Here is an 18,025-nt window from a genome sequence, read left to right on the forward strand (position 1 = left end):
GTAAATACCTTTACCCCCCTCTGTGGGTCCCCATAAGTGCCCAGGGGACTCAGCACGTGGCCCAGTGGCTCCCTGCACCTCAACATGGGCACAGGGCTGAGCAGGAGGTTCCAAAGAGCAGTTCCACAATTGTGCATCGAAATGAAGCTGGGCAGAATTGCATTTCCCCGTCCCTTTAATCCAATAAGTCAGAACTTCTTAACTGATTAATTACAAAATTAATGAGTAAAATGGTAGGGTTTCTGTGAGGCGGGATGGGAAGGGATTTTTTTTTTTTTATGCCGTGCTCTTTAAAAAGACTGATAGAAATAAAGTTACCTCAAAGCGTCAGAGTGCTTTGATGCCTATAATAGCAATTTAGTTATTGCATTAATAGATTTCCTCTTTATTTTTAACGAGGCATTGTTAAATAGGTCCTTGTTTAGCCTGAACGAGGAATATTCCAGTTTGCATTTTTCATTATATGAATTCTCCCCATGCAAGGAATTATTTCGCATTATTCCTCTGCCTTAAATCTAAGCATTAAAGCCAGATTATAGGCGCATTTCACAGGGAGAGCTGGGCTGACAAAACCCCATAACCATATATCAGCGGCGTTCCACCCATCAGCCTTGCAGCAGCAGCGGCTGTGTTTACAAACACGCTCTTCCCTCTAGAAACCACTGCATCAAACTTAGCACAATAAACCACCGAGACTGCAACCGCTGCCCAGAATCCCAAACAGAGGGGCTGATGGTGTGAGATCCGCAACAAGAGGCAGCTCAGTGCGTACCAAACGCACGTACCCCTCTAAAATGAGAGAAAGTGAGGATCTGATGCTGCAAAAGGAAAGGCGCAGCAGTTCTCCCCCTCGTAATGAACTCCGAGGTGCTGCAATTTCAGTGATTGCCATGCTTGTCACAGAGGAATCAAAGGCAGAGGTGTTTGCCCGGGCGCTGTCTGCAGGTATTTACATTGGGTTCTTCCATTCGGGGTTCACTCAGGATGCGGCTGTGGCTGCAAGCAGAGCCTGGGACCTGGCGGGTGCTGCCCCGCTGCTTCCAGGCTGCTGGGATTGCTGGGAGAGCATCCTGCCATCCCACAGGCTCCTGCCTCTGGTTGGGGCTGATATTGTTGGGTAAATATTTCAGCGGAGGGGAAACTCAAGGGGAGGGGGGAGGAGAGCGGTTTTCCTTCTTAAAGCACTTCTAGTAAATAAAGGAAGAGGGGAAGAGGACAGCAGTGGTAGCCAGCACAAAACAAATGTGTTTGTCCTTTGGAAGTCTCTTGGCGAGTGGAGCTCCAGGGACGGGCAGCAGGGTGCTGCCTTCCCCATTACTGGGACCTGGTTTTTTCAAGGGATATTGGTAAACCCACAATGACAACACTTCATTTTCCTTTCCTTACTGTATATATTTAAAATAATCATTCCAAAGCATCTGCACCAAGTAGCGGATTCCTAGAGGCTGCCTGTGACAAAGGTAACCCCAAAAAGCAAAAATACAATAAATTCTATGAGTATTTTTCAACAAAAGGGATTTGCTACAGCATCCCTTGTGGTATGGCCTAATGTCATACTGTCCTCCCAAGGACAGACTTGCCCCAAGCCTACACATGATTAACCACCGTGCTGGGGTGTGTGTAGGGAGGTGGGGGTCCTGAGCAGCCCCTGCCTGGTTGAGGGCTGGAACTTACTTTGGATGGATGGAGTGACTGGGGAGATGCATGGGCTCACTGCATATGGGGGCTGTGGCCATTTAAATATATATATATATTCCACAGAATATTATTATTCTGTCATCTAGGTACGTGCTGTTTGCATCTATAACCAGCCAAACCATGCAAGCTGTAGATATGTATCTCACAGCTCACTGCATGCACACACGTGTGGCCAGGCTACACAAATAAAAGTGCCACCCCAATTACAGGCACATTGGGGATAGCCATGTATAACACCCAGTGAGCTCAGTAAAGCCAGGTCAGGGGAGCCAGGGCAGTGGGGTCGGACTGTGGGAATACAGATGGGGCTGTGAGGAGCTGCCTCTCCCAGGGGGATCCAAGCAGGCAGCGAGGTGGGGTCAGGGATGGGGGTGTGGGTGCCACATCGGGGTGCAGTGCCCCAGTGAATCTCCCCTCATGGCTGGGCTAAGCTGGGGGCTCAAGGTAAGTTAAGCCACAGGGATGAGGTATGGGGAAGGGAACTGTGCAGGCTTTGGGAGGGGGAAGCAGCAAGCGGGGTGTCCCCAGCACGGGGATAGCCTTTGTACCTTGAGCTCAGAAGGTGAGGGTTTGTGGCTGGACCTCCCTCCCACAGCCCTGGGTATTTGCCTGCTTTTCCAGTGCCCTTTCCCAACATTTTACAAAAATCCCATTAAATAAGTGGCGAGATGTATTTAAACATAGCACATTATTAGTTCCCCCACACCTCCTTGCAATGCAAGTCTTTAATTGGTTCCAAGACAAGAAAGATATAGGCAATGTTAGAAAACCAATTGACTCCCCAAAATGATGCAACATCAGGAGGCCAGGAGACAGCAGCATCCCACCAAACATGCTGCTCCTGCCCGGCTGCATCCCAGCCCCTGCTCAGGATCCCCAGGCTCTGAGCATAGTAAGAAATACAGCCCCTCAGTGCTTACCTGCCCATGGTGAGTTGCATCCCCGCAGCACCTGCAGGAGAGGAGCCCTCTGCTTTCAAACAGCCCCTAAAAAACTTCCCCAAGTCCAGCCGGGTGATTATTTTTTTAGAGCTAATCAAGGAAATAAAGTTAAAGAGGAGGAGAGTTCCTCTTGTTTGGGGTCTGCTTTGGGGGAAGGAGGGGGTGGGGGCAGTTAAAGAGACCAGTTGCTGCCCACTGCTTTGACCAGTGAGGGATTCAACCCTTATTACCATTTTGTTTTTGTCCAGATTTGAAAGTAGGGCCCCCTGCATTCAAATCATCGCCCTCCATCGTTATTGTAAAGGACAGGCCTTAGTGGGCCCCCTTCGGATTGTCCTCCATTAACAATCCCTCCTTTTGTGGAGGTGTTTCTTTTTCTATTCACACACATCGCTGATGGTACTTCAGGCTTAGCTCTTAAAGAAACTGTTTGCAAAATTATACCTTTCCGCGAGCTTCTCCACAAGGAAGTGGGGAGCTGCAGTTAGCAAAACATTATTGCGGCTCGTAATTTAATTAAAAAATGCTAAAGCTGGCAAAGGGGAAGTGGAAAAAGGGAAGAAAAAAAAGAAATAGGAGTGAGGTTGGAAAAGCAGGAGCTGATTTGTTTAATTGGTAACCCCCCCACAGCAGTATTACCCTGAACCCCGTGTATGTGTGTGCAGGGAGCGCAATGCGGGGACGCGCGTGGTGCACGGCTCCACATGTGCCTGTGCTCGTGGGATGAGGCACAGATGGAGCATGCAGATACCCTTTAGCAAATTGTGTTTATAAAACTTGGATGTGCATGGACAGAGCCCGAGGGGCGCAGCCTTGCAGCTCCCAATGCTGGGGATGAAGATCTCAGGGTAGATTTGGGGGTTCCACATGTGCGCCCTGCTGGGTTCCAACTGCAAACCTCTCACTTTAGGAGTACGGGCTGAAATAAAGCTGCCATGTTTTTAGCATCCTCAATATCAGATGGGCTTGAGAAGCGCATTTGCAGCGAGGACGCCCTTCCTTTGGTTATTGTTGTTATCCCCATAGCCAACAGATCTGTAAATGTTCAAAGAAGAACACGTTTTTTTAAAAAAATAATAATAATTCATCTGGCAAAGCAGGGCAGAGCCTGACCTCCGGCTCCATGGATGAGTGCTTCACTGGGACCCCTGCTGAGCCAATGTGGACCTTCAACATCAACTCAGAAATTGGTGTGATTTGCCTGGGAAACCAGCAGTCATAGAGCAACTGGCCTTGACAAGATGAAGAGGAAATGTATAGAAGACATTTAATGGGTCGCAAAAGGAGGAGGGGGGGGGGGGGGGGGAAACTCAGCCCAGAGTGCTGCGTTTGGAGGGGGCCTCATGCAGGGAAGGATGGAGTGGGGTTGGGGAGGAGAGCCCTGCCAGAGCCAAGCTTCGTTTCCTGGCTATCAGAAACCAACTGGGAATGTTCTGCCCAGCAAAAGGTTATTTCCCCATCCCTGGCTGGGACTTCAGGCCCAGGCTGGGCTTCCAATAAAACCAGTGATTTCTTTAATGTCAGTGAATAGCTGAAGGCAGGCCGGCTGGCGAGGCTTTGTACGTAGACGCACTGGGCTTGGATTATGCACGCCTAATCGCCTAATTTTCTTCGAGTGATCTGGATGCCGTACTCTTGGGCTGTGGAACATTTTATAAATAGCTGTGCTTGGAGTTAATATGATTTACTGGAGAGAGACCGGTTAAGCAATTCCCCACCTAAGTAGAGCAGTAATGAACAGGCTCTGGAGAAGATGCCTTCCCCACCGGCCTTGAGAGGGGTGGGCAGGGAAGCGGGGATGCAGAGGGACGGTGTTTATTTGTGTGCGTGCACAGAGTGTCATTGATTTTTAATTGTATTAAAAGCACTGCAGTAGCCACAGGCTGCCTCTAGGACTGGACTTTTCCCTCCCATATGCGCTGGGGAGCTGTGGCCCCTCTCTGGCTTTTGCTGCTACCGCAAAAGCCCAATGTGGGGGTGAGTGAGGATGGCAGAACCCTGACCCAACAGCACAGGCCTCCCCCTTATCCTCATCCACCAGGGAGGGGACAGACGACCCATGCTTGGCCAAGGGATTCAGCAGTGCCTGGGGATACAGGAGAGTGGAGAGCAGCGATGCTCCTGCCAACACCGATGGCATTCAGAATGCAGCTAGAGCAGCAGTGGGGTCTCATATCTTCTCTCCCCATCCTCAGACAAAAGTCACATTGGGATAGTGCTCCAGGGCTTGGGGGAGCAGTCCTGGGAGCAGGAGGGGCTCTCCAGAATATGAAGGGGTAAGGAGAAGCTTAGAGACCATGACAGAGACCTCTCAGCTTAGAAAACAAGAAGAGGAGAAAACAGAACAGCCTCAAAGCAAAAACCAGTGGAGAAATTGCAGGAAGGCTGCCCTAGGCTAGACCTAGCTCCATGCAGCAGATGTCAGAGGCTGTGAATGGGGACAATGCTCTCCCCATTGCAATGGAGAAGCTTGGTGCTCATGGGCATACAGAAGGCCTGTGTGGGGACAGGGAAAGAAGCCCCAGTCGACAGGGCTCACCCTGTCCCAGATACCATTTGGTCACTGCTGCCTGGGGAAAGGACAGAGCCTCAAACCAACCCATGGCAACAAGCTGCCCCGATCCATAGGGCAGCATCCCTGGGAGTGGGACCACATGTGCTGCATCATGGGGGCTCAGCCCTGCTCCCAGCCCCACTCGGACTGCAGCACCCACTGGCATCCCCACTGCCACAAGGTGCCTGGGGGAAGTTCGACTGCTGACCATGCTGCTGATTGGTATAGCTGAATACCTACCTCTAAGGGAAAAGAAAAAAACTGAAAAAGCCTTTCTCCAGCACAAGAGACACAAGCAACGACAGGGGAAGCAGGTAATTAGCTATGTGATGGAGCAATCCACTCCTGCCGAGGATATTCTTGGCACCGGACTTCTGCCCCTTGAAAACATGTGTGTACCCAAGTGAGGATCGTTTTATTTTATTTTCTCATTTATTCAATTAATTATTTTTTTTAATGGAGATCATTATATGTTTTTTAAATGTCAAATGGAGGAGAATTGGAAGGGGTGGGGGTGGGGAAACTGCGGGCATTCTTCACTTCAGAAGCCTGAATGTTTCAAAGTTGCTGCTGTGCTGTTAGCTGACAGCTATTGTGTGTGTTTAAGGCTGGGGGGGGGGTGTGCAAGGAGGGGGCTCTGACCCCCCGTTGGTGTGGATTTGCTGTCCAAAGACCGTTAGAAAGAGGCAGAATGAATGAGATTGAATGGAATTGTAATGCGCAAGGCCCTCCTCCTTTCTCAAGGAGCTGGGAGGCCAGGAAAGCGAGTCGTGGGGAGAGCAGGCAGCTTTCTTACACATAGGAAGAGGCTTTGCAAATCATCAAATGGTGTATTTCTGGGGGAAGAGGAGAGGAAGGGGATTTATTTATTTTTTTATTACAGATCTGAAATAATAATAATAATATGCAGCTGCCAAGAAGACCAAAAGGAGAAAAAAGAGAGAGAAAAAGAGGGAGAGAGGAGACTTGATAGAAAAATCTGATTCCCAAACCTCTTGTAAGTGTCATTACTTTCTAAGAAAATGAAATGCTTTCTAAGAAAAAGAGAAATGTGGAGGAATGCCTGAAATGGTGGCAGGGAAATGGACTCTGCCGGTCTCTTCCCTACGCAGCGTGATTTCTGGGGCTCAAAGCAGAGGCCTAGAGGCTGCAAAGCATTTCTCTGAGCTCTGAAGCAGAGCTGGGCCTGGTTTGAAGGAGCTTTTCCTTCCTGACCGCCTGCGGGGAGCTCGGTTGCTCAGGGGTTGCACTACCTGGTTCCCATCCTGCAGGCAGACAAAGGCCGGGAGCTTCTCTCCTTGTGCAGCAGAAATAAGGAGGGGAGGAAATTGGTTTGGGAGAAGGAAAGGTTGTTTTGTGAGAGCAGCGGTGTGCGGGTGATCGTGTATGTGTGTGTGTGTGTCAGGACGGGGCTGCGCCGGTGCTTTCAGGGTTTGTTGTGCTGCTGTTGATGTCGGGTTCGATCCTGTGTGTTTTTCTAACGTGGTCGTCTCTGCCTGGCGGAGTCGGGGGTTGGAAATGGAAGGAAAGTGGAGGCATGTTGCTCGTCTCTGGGATCTCTTTGTTCAGGGAACAGTAGGTGGTGGGTTTAAAAAGGCAGAGAGGAAAAGAGGGGGAGAAGGAGAAAGAAAGGAAAAAGGGGAAGAAAAAAAGAAGGTGGGGGGGGATTCTTTTCAAATCATCTGACTGTTTTCTTCCGGGATGTAGAAATGCTGCATTAGAGACTAAGGCAGGGCCATGTTTAAAACAAAATGTCTCACTGGAAGTGCTAATAAAACAGCAGCAAAGCCCAGCCTGCTTTTACAGCCTGCAAGCCAGAAAGGGGCTACAGAGCCGGGATTGGGGGGTAGCTAATGGGGGCATTTCATTGTGAACTTTGGAGGCTCTGAGCTACTGGTGCAGTTTTGGTTTAGAGGGGAAATGAGCTCCTACCACCAGTACTGCTGCCCGCTGCCATACGGCACGGCTCAGCCTCCCACACCGGGGCTCGGTGCTCTGTTAGGGGCTCAGCATCCCACCCCATATCCTGTGCTGTGATGTGTTTGGGCAAGGGAAAGCAGCAGCAAAAATCTATGGATTCCCCAGGAGGATCTGGGGGAAGGCGTCTGGGGCAGAATGAACAAGCAGCGTTTCCCATATCCCAGCCCTCACCTCCGCGGCTGCCTTGCTGCAGAATGAGCAGAGCAATCCGTGTTAAGGGGATGGGGGCGAATCCCTGAGCTCCGGTCCCGTGCCCCGAAGCTTCAACCCCGAGCATTCAATACCATGGACAGCGAAGCGAAGCGCTGCGGCACCGGAGCGGCACCGGGTGGGGATGGAAAGCGGGCCGGGGGTCGGGGGGGAACGTGCGGTCACATTGCAGCTCCTACCCGAGTTCTGCCCCCGCTGCCAGCGGGTCCCAGGAGCTCCAGGGCCGGAGGTGGAGGGGAAAGGCGGCCCAAAGCCTCCGAAGCTCGGGGTGGGAGGGGGGAAAGCTTCTGGAGCAGACAGTGCATCCCTCCGCCTTCATTTGGTGAGGTTGTTTTCTTTTTAGATCAATAACAGATTGAGAGACGTGGTCTGTCAGAGTAAATAGGTCAATATAGAATAGGCTGTAAATAAGCAGATTTTTAAAATAAATAAATAAGTAAAAAAATAAACACGTTTCAGAAGACGAAACGCTCCGGGAAAATTCCCTTTGCTGCATAACATCAAACGCTGATACCACGTCGTCTCCCCCCCCCACCCCCACCCCCCGCCTCCCTTCCACCCCGTTTGGTGCCTATGTCATGCACTGCAGCATTATAAACACAAATAGAGGCCCTTTTAAATATGGCTCTTGAGCTCGGAAGGTGATATTTCACCTCTCTGCTGTGCTCCTGCTTGTCCCTCGTTGGCCAAACATGGCCCAGCAGCCGCTCATTCTGTGAAATGCAATCTGCAGGCCGACCTCCCCTCGGAGCCCCATGTGTGGGAGCCGCCATCCGCCACAAGATTGTGCTGATGGAGAAGCAAAGGGAGCAGATTGCAGCCCCAGCGGTCACTGCCCCGCTGTCCTGGACCTGCAGGGGCATGGGGGCCTTCTAGGGCTGCACCAAGGTGCCTTCCATCAAAACCATTGTGTCCTGCCTCCCTACCCCTTCTTGAGAAGGGAAATACCACTGGGCATGGAAATACACGCATGCAAATAAATCCTCGCCTGAAAGCTATGCTAGCGAATGCGCAGTGTGCTGCTGGCCATAAAGTTGCTTTGGACAGGGAATAGGGGTGTGTAGAAACCCTCCAGATCTGCACCTCCTGTCACAAACATCAATGTGAGTACGTGCGTACGGATGTCCGCAATTTGGGGGTGCATGGATGGATGGGGGGTGGATGACCAGCAGCGAGGAAGCCGTTTGCTTATGGAAAAACAAAACACAGGAGGCTTCTGAGCAAAGCCTCTCCCAGCTGCCTGCAGCTCACTTGGTGCTCAATCCATTTTTTCTCCCCAGGCACAAAATTTGGCCATCCTAGGTAAATAAATACATACCGGTGCCTCTTTGCATTGTGATGAGGTCTGGAAGTTTAACCAAGGAGAGCTGCAGCAAAACCATGGCTGAATGCTTCCTAGCAGTGAGCCCCGGCCGGGCTGCCGTGGGGTTGGGGCAGAGCGAGGGCAGAGCAGCTCTGAGCGCCTTCTGCATTTCTAAGGGGTGGGAGATTTAGCTCAAAAAATACCCTCTGTGTTTGTCACTCGGACGTCAAAGCCGTTCCCTTTCAGCTCAGCAGGTCCTCACTCCTGCAGGTCTGTGCTCATGTGACACAGGGAAAAATCGAGTGTTAAAACCCCAAATATATCAAATTGGTATTAGATATTTAAGGGGAACCTCTTACTTTATATACCGCAGGACACGTTGTCTCTGTTCTGAGAGAACGGGGGTGAAATCCTACACGTTTCTATAATAAAAAATAAAAGGGGGGGGAGGGGGGGGGAGGGTGAAGAAGAGAGAAAGAAAGAAAAGGCAAAAAAAATAAAAATCCTGTGTTTTAAAATTACATTCGTGTCAGCTTTAAAAAACATTATCTCTGATGTCTTTTAGAGCTTGGAAATATGACTGTAGGACGCAGCTCTCCCCTCCCCCCCCCCCCCCCAAACCCGCCCCTCCACCCCCTCCCTTCCCAACTGAAAAAAAAAGAAAGAAAAAAAGAAAAAAAAGAAAAGAAAAGAAAAAGCAACAGAATATATAAAGCTGCTCTGATTAACAGTTTAGGTGCAGAGCCCTATTTATAGGGCACACGCTCTGCTATAACGCCTCGGTCCTGCAGCCCGGAGCGGTGCATTATTGATGCAGCTGCAAGTGCTCAAAGCTTAAACACTATTTTCCGAGAGCCCCAGCAGCCCGCCCGGGAGGAAGGTGGGGACAGGCTGGCAATGGAGTCCTGAATGTTACTCCTCCAGTTTCAAGGACATCTTGCTGATGAGGATTTGGTTAATGGAGGAGAACTTATGTCCTAGCGGTGACGTCATTGGGTCCCAATGTAATCCTCTTGTGCTGAACCCAATCAGCAGATGTGCTGAGAGCCGGGATGCGGAGAAGAAGCTCTAATCCCTTAGACTGGATGAGATCAGCTGAAACAGCCAGGACTAGACCCCAAACCCCTCTGCTAGGAAGATCAAGAGAAAAGGGATAAATTGAGAGAGACGCCTCATAACCCTTTTAAAGAGCTTTGGAGAAGAGAAGAGAAAGATGGGTGGTGCACCAAGTTCATCTTGCTTTTAAAGCCTAGCGGGAGCCTGGTTTTCGCTCTGATGAGGTCCTTCTGCATTGTTCCAGGGCAGGAGGAGAAAGGATGAAAAAAATAATAATAATAAAAAAAAGAGAGAGAGAGAAAAAAAGGAAAAACAAAAAAAAAGAGAGAGAGAGAGGGAGAGAGAAAGAGAGAGAGAAAAAAAGTCTGAAATTCAAAGCTAATGAGAGACTAGGCGCCTTTCTTATTCATCTCCAGCTTGCCTACACAAAAACAGCATCCTGAGCCACGGGAGGGCGTTTGCATTGGATCTGAGCGAGGCAGCAGAGTTTGTGCCGCCGGAGCCACAGCGCGCTGCTTCCACTGGAGTGGGTAAATCTGCTAAGAGCTGTAATTACGGGGTTTGGGCGACAATGGTGGGATAGCGACCCGGCTCTGTTGCTAACTTGGAAGAGCATCAGGATTTTTGTGTGTGGTTGGTTTTTTTTTTCGTCCCTATTGCAAGCGACCTTAATGGGCTTTGATTTTCTTTCTTTGCTTTTCTTTCTTTTGCTATTTTTTTCTTTTTTTTTTCCTTTTTTTTTCCTCTCATTTTTTTTTTCTTTTTTTTTCTTTTATTCTTTTGGACAAAAAGCAAAGGGAGGAAGGGGAGGGGGTGAATGTCAGGCGCGGTATCTAGAGAGAGAAATCGTCCTAAATTCATAAAGCGCCTCTCAGTCCGACGGCGAGCAACGAAACGGCTTTCATTGCTTTCTTCCTTTCCGATCCCTCCCGATTCTTTCTTTCTTTATTTTTTCATTATTATTATTTTTTTAAAATTAACATTTAAAAATAATAATAATAATAATAATAATAATGAGTGGAGCGATGCTGGTGCCTCACCGCGGCGCAGCGCAGCGATCGGATCCCCGCGTCGTTTTCCCTTCGGGAGGAGAGAGACCGTTCCTTTGCGTTGCGAGCGAAGGAAACACACGAGGGGGGGATTTTCCCTTCTCTCTCCGTTGCCGGGGACTGAGAGGTGCAGCCGCATCACCCGACGAACCGCGGGGTTCAGCGGGAGGAGCGCCCGGAGCCCCGTGGCATTGCGGAGGCTGCCCCCGGGATGCGAGCACGACTCTGGGGGTCGCTGGGGGGGGTTTGGGGGTGGGAGGGTTGCGGCGCGGTGCTCCCGGCTCTGCTGCCATCAGCACCGCTTCTGGCTGCTCAAGGTTCGCGCTGTGGCCGTCTGTCCGTCCCGCGGGTCCAGAGCTGCCGGCTGGCGGAGCCCCATTGAAGGGCTTTGTGGGGCTGAACCCCCCGCCTTTGAGCTTTGGGGATGGAATGAGGGAGGGAAGGGGGCGATGCCCGCCCTCCCCCGGCCCCGCTGAGCCCCCCAGGCTGCCCCGGAGGAGGGGAGCCCCGGGCCGCGGAGTGGCACCGGCCCCGCGCTCACAGCTTCTTTCTCTCTCCTGAGACCCCCCCTCTCCTCCTGCTCAGCTCCGAGCCGGGCCAGCCCGAGCCTCTCTCTGCGTGTTCACAGCGGACCTTGATTTAATGTCCATACAATTAAGGCACGCGGTGAATGCCAAGAGAGGAGCCTCACAGCTTCATTTTCATGGAAATTGGGGACATACACCCTCTAATTACACTTAACAACAGCCACGGAGCGATCTATGGAGCATCCCCGGCCCTTTGACAAACAGCGCGAACAATGCGGGCAGGGCCCGAGGGGCCGGGGGAGGCGGCCGGGGGCCCCGAGGCCCCGATCCCGCACTGCGGCTCGGGGCTGCCGCCCTACAAAGGGCAGAGGAGATCGGGAACGGCGACACGGGGAGGGGATGCCTGCTCCGGGCCCTCTGCCGAGCTTTAGGACCTCCGGAGCAGCGCTAAGAAAGCGGCGAGAGGAACGCCATGCGGTGCTGAAGGTCCCCGAATAAACCAACCCCTCCGAGGGTTGCTTCATTTATTATTTTATTTTATTTTTTGAATGCCGAGGGCGCTTTTTGCCGTGTTACCCATTTGCCACGCTCTTTTTGCTGCCCGCAGCCTCGCTCCCTTCTTGCTGCGCGGCGGGTTCACAACGCGGGGCCCTGGTACCGTCCCTTTTGCACCCCAACAAGGTGCAGAATTATAAATCACGAGGCTGCTTTTGCTTCTCCGAAAGCCGAATTGGGTGCAGAGACGTGATGGGCTGCAGCATCACAGCAGCCCCAATGCCACCGCCGCGCCGTCATCGCATCCTCAAGGTGAGACGCGGCCCCTTCCGCAGGTTCCCCGCGGCGGTCCATAGGTTTAATAGCCTTTAGACCTCAATAAATCTCTGTTGTAAGACTCGTGTTTTCAGCTTCCTAAAGACACGCCGAGCCCCAAGTCCTGAGCCTGCTGGGAGCTGTACTCATGCAAGGGAATATCTCATTATTTGGCTGTGAAAAGCCGTGTAGCTGGATTCAGCCGCACACCCTCTGCACCCCCTCCCCTCTTCATCTCTGCTCCACTTTTATCAGCATTGCGTCTGTCCGAGGAAGTGAATCCATAGACAGCTGCATCCTCCATCCCTGCAGTGGCTGACGTGGGACGCACGACCTTGTCTGCAACAGAGATGCCGGTAGCAGAGCATTTTCCTTGTTTAGGAGAGGGGCAAGAACACCCCAACTGCACCTTTGTGGGATTGCTTGGTTTCATGCTCGCCTGTGAAAAGCGGGCACCTTTAGGGAGGGCTCCTGGGGGAAGCGGGACGAGGAAAGGGAAGAAACACTGGAGGACACTGCGTGGAGGTGAGGAAGGGAGCTGCCCAGCTCTCGAGGCTGTTCTGCAGCAGGCGCGTCGTACGAACCAGCATTTGGGAACGGGTCTTGCCTGCAGCCCTGGGAAGAGGCAGGAGTGAGGAAGCTCGTGATGCCCATACGGCTACATCCAGCGGTGCGGCAATCCGCTCCTCCTGCATGGCTCCAGCAAGGCCAGGTATCGTGTAACTGCACCCGGGGCAAGAGGCTGCGAGGTACAGGCAGCCCCAAACTCACCAGGAGGGCTTTTGAGGCACAGAGGTGTATAAGAGAAGCTGGATTTTCCCCTTCCCTTTCCCAGTAGATCAGCACAAGCACCGAGGTGTTGGAGACCTGCTTGCTCCCACGTCCATCAAGCACTGCAAGGTTGCAGGACACATTTTTGACCACCATAAATCAGGGGCTAAGTGGTGATGTGTTCACTGCTGGGGAAGGGACATCTGTACCACCCTGGCCTCTCTGGTGCACACTGGGGGGCAGATTGTCAGTCACGGGGCTGTTCTGCTCCTGAAATGCCTGGTTCTTTGCAAAGTAGGTATAGAGGGATGAGGAGCCAAGTTCAGGGAGCCAGACCCCGCTAAAGCAAAAACGGCCTCAGCTGGCATTAAGGGACAGAAGGGAGTAAGCAACAAGGCAATCTGCAGTGCAGCAGGAAAGCTGCTGGCTCCCTCCGGGGGTCACCAAGAAGCCAAGGACAGCTCTACAGGGTGCAGGTAACAGGGATCTGCCGGAGCCAATCTGCACCGGGCCTGGTTCCCAACATTGGGGTGTGAAGGGGATCATGGATCGAGACCCACTTTGTCAAGACAGTGGCAGCCGGCTCTTGTCCCTGGACCAGATTCCTCTCTAGGTTTGCGGAGGAGGGAGCACATGGACTCTGCAGCGCACAGGACTACTGCGATGCACAAACACTCCCTCTTCTCCCAAGATTCCTATGGGCTCCCTTTTCTAGCCAAGAGGGAAATCAAAGAGGTCAGGTATCGCAGACTAAACCTTCTTCCGCACACACAAAGCCCCCTCCAACACAAGCACATACATTGCTACACATTGCTCCAGTGTCCCCAGGCTGCAGCTGGGGCTCTGTAGGATTGCCTTGAGTGCACTCCCCACTGCAGCGTGGCTGCACAGCCATGAGCCTGGAGTCTGCTGTGCTGCAGTGAGCTTGTCACGACTGCATGCATCCTGCAGTCACAAGAGATGAGAGCACAAGGCAGCGAGTCAGATCAGCTGCAGCTGGGGGAGGGAGAAGCAGGAAAGGCTGGGGACAGAGCAGCCACGGTCTTGCTTTGTACATCTCCTATACCAACCTCTGCTTGTTTAGGTAAGCCAGGACCCAAATGCCAGATGACAGCCAATGTATGTCCATAAAAAATACTCCTCTCATCCACCGTGCTTTGTGCTCAGCAGTGGGATCCCACGTGCTCAGGGATGCAGTTCCACCTCTGTGCCAAAGGCAGCCCACGAGACCTGGCTGCCTGCCATCCTGCAGTGGCTTTCAGCTGGGGGCTCACTGTGCCTGGGTTCAGCTGGGAGCAGCTCCCCAGGCCATGCAACCCCAGAGCTGCACTGTCAGCCACAGCCCTGCCATCCTGCCGCAGAGCCAGCACCAGGCACACATTCAGAAGGAGGATTTATCCAGGAGCAGGTATATTCCTGGGCTACTCGTGGCTTTAGTGGAGCCAAGTCCTGTTTTCTGATGGAAAAACCCTGGGAAAAAGGAACTGGGCTTTGTAACTGAGGGGCTGGGTGAGGCCATTCCATGACTAAGTCACCACAAAGGGCAAATTGCCACTTTATTTTCTCTGCGGAGTTGCCCCACATTTAGGATCACTACACAGTTACCCTCACAAGGGGAAAGCACAGCAGGATCCAAGCTGAGAGCATGGAGGAAGGTTGGCCTTCAGCCCCCCCAAGCACCCCTTCCTCACAGTACACAAAGCACCGGTCCCCATCCCTCATTCATGGGCCAGCTGGCCAGGGAGCAGCTTTACATATGACTGCTTCATCCTATACAAATCCTGCCATCAGTCATTAAAGACAGATTAAAAACAACAGCAACAACAAAAAATAATACATGTCTGTGCTCTCGAATCACCACGTAGCAGATGGAGCTGTCCTGCATCCCACTGTGTGTGCCAGGAGGGTTTGGGATATACTGAGAAATACATGGACCGGTTGCAGATGGGATAAGGAGAAACAAACGTGGGCAGATGAGTGATATCAAAGGGTGAACTTAAAAAGAAAGAGGTTAAGGGAAAGATGTTCACAGTCAAGTGCTTAAGAAGCTGCAGTAAGGGGAGGGAAAGATGGGTCTTCCTATAGCTATATAGGTAGGAATGGGCCTAACCTGAAGCAAAAGCTATTCAGGTATTAGGAAAAGAGGATACAGAAGCACTAGAGCAGCCTGGGAAGGAGAAATTCCCATCTGGGGGATGTATGTGGGAAGGGCCTGGCAGCACTTGTTGTACAGTGCTGGTCCCAGCAGCCCTATGCAGGCGTCCCCAGTATGAAGTGACTGCTCCACTGGCATCACACATCAATCTGCCCCAGAACTGAATGCCCCGTCTCACCTTCCCCCAACCCCCCCCCCACACACCCAGCCCCAATTATCTTCACCTCTTTTCCTGGAGCCGAAGTGTTCTTGTGTCACTGCAGAGACATGGAAAGGGATGGCAGAGGGCAGTGCTCATGGCTGCTGTCCTGCTATGAGAACAGGGTAAAGGCATCCTGACAGCACTGATCAAATGCAAGGTGTCCTTGTCCTTTCCTTTCAGAAAGGTAAGAGCCTTCCAGAAAGACTCACAGCTCCAGGCTGCTGCATCAGATGTACAATAAGATCAAGCCCACAGAAACAATCCTGTTTGGGATTATTCCCTCACCCTATTTGTCCCACATCCACTCAAAACCAACTGATTTATCTCTAATACCCCCAGGTGATGCACTCCACGTGCCATCCCAGAGGGTCTGCTGCTTTCTCTGCCCTCCTAATAGGGCCCATTTCTATGAGCAGCACACCTTGTTGGGTATTGGTGGTAACCTGAAGCGTACAGGAGGGCACAGAGCTGTAAGGGCAGGTATTTACATGGCTGTGTCTTGAAAATGACACACACAGGGAACTTGCAGAATCAGAGAAGCATTCAAAGAAGTTACTCAAGGATCCTGCCCTCCATCTGCCCCTCAATCCAGAGAGGAAGGTGGAGGTTTTGGGGTTGTCAGGGACATATCACCTTATCTGCAGCACAGCTTTCTCAGCTTGGGCTGTCTGCTCTAAACCTGAAGGTAAAGGGCTCTGTCCATTTGGATGGCCTCCCCACGGCCCATTCTATGCTGCAGAGCAGCTCTCCCCATCTCACAGTGGCTGTAGGGCACATGGATCACTTCCATGGGATGCTCCCATAGCCCTGCAGGTAAATCCACATGCAGCTGTTTGAGCAGGCAGCACCTTCTTAAATCCCTATCGCCCTTCTCACAAACTGAGAGAGCCATGATAAAACCGGTTCCTGCTTAAGCAGAAGGAAACAATAGCGGGACAAAGCCACTCTCCGTGCTGCAAAGGCTCGGGTGGCCGCAGGATGGCACTCCTGCCGCTTGTCCTTGAGGGACACGAGAGCTGTGCAGGGAACCGCATGCAGGGAGCTGCAGCAAGCGGCAGCCGTGCCGGCAAAGCGCCGTGTGTGCCGGCCTCCCAGGTGATGCTGCGCAATGATTCAGCATCCTGGCTCTATCCAGGCACCGAGCCTGCGGCTTAAAGTACATTTCATTCCGAATCGCGGAGGAGATTCTGCCTCCATCCTGCAGTTCCCGTTTCCTTAGAGAACCGTCTCCCTGCTCCATCTCCAGCTGTGCCAGCCCTGCACTGAAGCCCCCCACTGCCCCCCATCTCCTCGCCGGGCTGACCACCAGGGGGTGCTGCTCTCCGCTCAACAAAGCCCCCTTTCCCCAGCTCAGCCCAACTCAGAACCTTACACTGCCAAAATCCCAATGCAAAGCTCTGCCCCCTCGAAGGCTGCTGCTTCCCAACCAAACTCAGGTGCAGACCCCGGGGATAAGAAAGCTTTTGGCATCATTACAGGAAAAGATCTAGAAGTGCTGGAGGAAGTTCCATTCCAATTAGCTTCGCATCAATGGTGGGGTAAGCATCACAAAGCGTTTAGAAGATCAAATGTAAAAGCACAGCTTGAGTAATAGGGAGCGAGGTGGTTTCAGCTAGGAACGTTTGTGGTTAATCTGATGGAGCTCTTTGAGGCTGTAACTGCTGCAGCAGTCAAAGCAGAGGAAACAGGCAGAGCACAATTAGGCTTAAGGCTCGCAGTGGACAAGGCTTTGCAAAAGAAGCTAATGACTGAGATGGGGAGTCCCAGAATAAGTGGATGTGTGGTGGCTTTATGCTCTGGAAATCGCCCAGAAACAAAAGATGTGAGCAGGAGAGGTAATAATAGAAACCTTCTGTGTCAGAAGGAAACTGTTCCTGGGATGCAGAGGTACAGGCAGCTCGTCTGGAGCAGAACAAAAGGCAGCAAGGTGAGACATAGAGCTCCCCGGGGCAAGGAGCTGCAATCTGCTTCTGAACATCGTGTTCCAGGTGCCTCCTGCACCAAACAAACAACTCCCCTTTTTCCTAACCGAGCTGCTGGAGCTCTGCTCTTTGTATTTGCTCCTTTATTTTTCGACAGAACCTTTCAGAACAAGCAGTGCCAGCAGAACACACAGCCCCACAGAAGGGGATGGAGCAGCTGGGAGGCTGCAGTTATGGGATTCATGGGAAGCTGCAGTGAGAGCTCCATGGGATGGTGACTATCCATGCATTCTGAAACCCCACACAAAACAGGAGCCCAGGCAATGCCAGGCAGCTCATTTGGAGCTGTTTGGTGAGGTTTGGAACCGATGCATATGGGCACAAATTCCAGGCAACCACCAGCAGAGCACATCCAGCATCCCAGGGCTCTGTAACCTGAAAGCAAAGACTGAAGTGCTTTCTCCGTGCCTGCCTGAAGGAGTCAGTGCTGCCTTTGCTTTCACTGCTCACTGGTGGGGAATGAGTGGGCTGGAAAATGCATTTCTTGTTAGCAGCAAGTTGGGATTGCAGGCACTGGGCTATGCCAAGGTGTGTGAGCCCAGGTCTGCAGCAATGTCTATTCATATACACAAAGAAAAAGCCAGCACTATTTCTTATTGTAACTCCAGGCATACACATGGCACATACACGTGTGAGACATTTAACATACACACTCAGATGTGAATGAGCTCATATACTCGTATGCGAAGGAGCTCATTACTGCTGCTCTTTCCTTAGCATCAGGAAATCTTTGGAGGTCCTTGTCCTGAATCACCCCTCCCACCAGCCCTATTTCAGATCAGAATTG

The 18,025-nt window shown here is 51.9% G+C and overlaps 2 long non-coding RNA genes across 3 annotated transcripts in view; one reads left to right on the forward strand and one right to left on the reverse strand.

Moving 5' to 3' along the window:
* LOC146757848 (uncharacterized) overlaps positions 1 to 2,848 on the reverse strand; it is a 122,711-nt gene extending 119,863 nt beyond the window's left edge. The window contains exon 1 of the long non-coding RNA XR_014935987.1: positions 2,619 to 2,848. This is a non-coding gene — a long non-coding RNA (uncharacterized LOC146757848). The remainder of the gene's footprint in view (positions 1 to 2,618) is intronic.
* A 3,212-nt stretch (positions 2,849 to 6,060) lies between these two features.
* LOC146757849 (uncharacterized) lies at positions 6,061 to 10,753 on the forward strand. 2 transcript variants are annotated; one of them, XR_014935989.1, is made up of 2 exons: positions 6,061 to 6,190; positions 10,159 to 10,363. It is a non-coding gene; the product is annotated as an uncharacterized LOC146757849 (long non-coding RNA). The 2 variants fall into 2 exon arrangements; XR_014935988.1 differs by lacking the exon at positions 6,061 to 6,190 and adding an exon at positions 8,169 to 8,486 and having other exon boundaries at positions 10,159 to 10,753.
* The last annotated feature ends 7,272 nt before the right edge of the window (positions 10,754 to 18,025 follow it).

Source organism: Coturnix japonica, chromosome 19 (assembly GCF_054131305.1).
Source record: "Coturnix japonica strain WE chromosome 19, WE-NBRP24, whole genome shotgun sequence".
Lineage (NCBI taxonomy): Eukaryota > Metazoa > Chordata > Aves > Galliformes > Phasianidae > Coturnix > Coturnix japonica.